At 38.4% G+C, this 3057-nt stretch overlaps 1 long non-coding RNA gene across 1 annotated transcript; it reads left to right on the top strand.

Annotated features, from left to right (window-relative positions):
- Nucleotides 1–1175: 1175 nt before the first annotated feature.
- Nucleotides 1176–1804, top strand: LOC116185905. The gene is made up of 2 exons (XR_004150795.1): nucleotides 1176–1656; nucleotides 1757–1804. It is a non-coding gene; the product is annotated as an uncharacterized LOC116185905 (long non-coding RNA).
- The last annotated feature ends 1253 nt before the right edge of the window (nucleotides 1805–3057 follow it).

The following is a 3057-nucleotide window of genomic DNA, read 5'->3' as shown; positions in this document are numbered from 1 at the left end:
TTTTTTTTTTTTTTTTTTTTTTTTTTTTTTTTTTTTTTTTTCGTAGCGAAACTTTTGCGTCCCGAAAAAATTTTCGCCGCTCGACGATTTCGACGTCGGTTGCACAACGTCGGTTGAAGCGTTGTTGTTGTTGGAGAAAGAGAGAAAAGAAAAAAGAGACGAGGAGCGAATAAATTGCCGATTGCGCAACCTTTGTCGTTATCGCTGGATTTTACGCGTGAAAATTTATTCACAATGGTGTGCAATTAAACTTAACGATCGAAATTCCTGACCCGAACGAGCCGAAACGTTTCCTTTCGATCTTATTGATCTCGCCACGAATCACTTTTCCATCTTTCGCGTCTATTTCGATCGTAATTCGCCGATCGTAAATCAATCGCCGATCAGATTCGAATTCAATTGAATAAAACTGAAATTCTTTCTTTTTTTTCCAATTAAAAAGTGAGCTATTCTTGTCTATCTGGAATAATATCGAAAGCCGTATGGAGATAGAAATATTGAAAAAAGATTGCGCAATCGCGACAATCGTGCAATCTTTTTCTCTATCGAAAACACGTCGCCGTTATTCTTTTAATAATCGAGTTTTGCGGTCGAAACGGACATCTTTTTTCTCCATCTTCTTCTCCTTTTTTCAACGATTCCAAAGAGAGGCCGCTATTAATTATACCGGATACCATTCTCGAGATAATTGTTTTTTTCTCTCTCTTTTCTACAATTATACATATATGGTTTCGAACGTTTCTTCAAACGAATACGTTATATCACTCGTTCTCCCCCCTCCTTTTCCTTTATTTCAAGTCGCGAGTCCGTTTAACACGAATAATAATTACATGAATAATAATTTCCAATTCTAACCTATATCGTCTCGCGTCGAGTTATGCGACCGATTGTGTTTCATTGACACCGCCCACGTGCCCAACTCGTTCACGGAAAGCAGCTTTCACCTTATTTGTTCCAAGAAAAAAACACTTAAATAACAGTAATAACAATAATAATAATAATAATAACAATAACAATAACAAACACCGAGTCGATAATCGAGTTAACTAATTTTCAAATTTTAAATCTTCCACGATCTCTCCCTTATCGACGTAACTTCGAGTCATTCGATCGAAATGTATATATATATATATATATATATATATTTCGATTCAGATCCAGAGTTGGTAAACGAAGTTGGAAAGTAGGAAAGCACGCGGTAAAGTTTACTCGCGACGACGGGTACGATCTCGCGGAGGTTTGGAGCGAAGCCAAAACACCACCGTGTGTTCCTCTCTACGTCCGCTGGACCAGTTTTCTTTATCCGGCTTTTGCACCGCGAACAGATTTCGAAACGACCGGTTCTCCTTCCACGAAAACGAAACGCCCGTTTTCGGCGGCGGCGGCGGCAGCGGCGACGACGAAAATAAAGCGGCACCCGCGATATCCTTGCAAACTTTACGATCCTGTAACGGACGCACGCACACGCGCACGCGCACATACTGTCCGCCATTTTCGATGAAGGTACATAACATGGATTGGGCAGAGGGCCTCGAAGCGAAGCGTCTTCCTCGCGTTCTCGTCACACGTGGCGAATTAGGAGGAAAGAAAGAGAAGTAATTTTTACATCAGCTTGCGAAACTCGTCGCGAATTATCGTTTCGCAACGATAATCAACGTAAGTAATGTTGTTAAGATAAGAAAAGTAGCTCGCAATCGTTAATTAATTTCCCGAATCAAATATTTATTGTTGTTACTATTATTATGTTACGAAATAGGATCAGGTGGAAAATAAAGGATCGTTTACAACGGAAGGAAAAAAAAAACGAAGAAAAGAAGCTGAAAAGGTCGTTACAGTTTAGTGTATCTCTAATACAAGTGTCATCTCTTATGTTCGCATAACCTATTATTTACATAATCGTGGATAAAATAAACATCGATTCTTTTTTCTTCTTTTTTTTCCGCGTGCATTTACTGCACGTGCGAGATAAATTATCGCGCGTTTTCGTGATTCGATATTCCGTTTCTTAATCACAATTTTGTGGAAAAGTTTCTTTCAAGAAACTAAAGAAAACTATTTAGAAGCTTGTTTCGATTTGATTAGAAGAACGGAAGAAACGAAGGGGGCTCCTCAACGACTGTGTTGAGATCCGTATTCTGGATTCTTCCTAACACGTGTGCGCGACAACAATGCCCGCCACTTTCCGGTTCAACCTCTACGCGGATCTGTTACGTGATTCCCGCAACGCGTCGACCGGCTCGTTTCCTCGAATCGGAAAGTTCCGCTGTTCCGTGAAATTTTTAATCGAGAAATTGTTGGACGGGATGTCGAATTAAATTTCATCTCTCTTCTTCTTTTATCCCTGATCGTTTCGAGGAGATTCTCGAAGGTGGATGGATAAATTGTGGGCAAAATAAAACAATTACATCTCTCTGTTGAAAACCGTTAAATTCGTTGCGAAATAGCACAGGAGTTACGTAAGCAAAACCGGTGAATCTGCTTTTTACCAAGTGGAGAGAAAAGTGGGGGAAGATAGACTCGATATTTTGCAAGAGTTTTGTTTGAAGAAGGATGAAATTTTGATTTGGGATTCAAAAACATTATTGAGATTCTATTATGTACATTTATATATTGACACACGTATATTCGTAAGATTTCTTTTAAGCGTTCATTAATTCTAAAATAAACACAAAATAAAAAAACTCTGAATTAAAGTTTACTTATTAAATTATAAAGTAATTTATAAGTTCATGTGAACGGAGACAACGATACGCCTTGCTTCTCTCTTCCAACATAAATTTCAATCGTTTGCAACTTGGCAATCTTTACATTCGTTTCGAAATCTCAAATCTCTTCAAAATCAACTTTGGAAAAATTTTGGAAATTTTATGAAACTCGTATGAGAATCGAAAAGAAATTTTGAGAATTTTCAGAAAAGAAATATGACATTCGATCGATCCAATAACGATTTGATTCGGGATTATCGATAATAATATAGGTCGTTGAACCTGGAACCACGTCACGCCTCTGAAAGCCCGTTAGATATCTGGATGGTTGGCGAGAGAGACAGGCAGGAGC

Source organism: Apis dorsata, unplaced genomic scaffold (genome assembly GCF_000469605.1).
Source record: "Apis dorsata unplaced genomic scaffold, Apis dorsata 1.3 scaffold_326, whole genome shotgun sequence".
Classification (NCBI taxonomy): domain Eukaryota; kingdom Metazoa; phylum Arthropoda; class Insecta; order Hymenoptera; family Apidae; genus Apis; species Apis dorsata.
The sequence above is the reverse complement of the archived record's forward strand: the minus strand, read 5'-3'. Positions and strand labels throughout refer to the sequence as shown.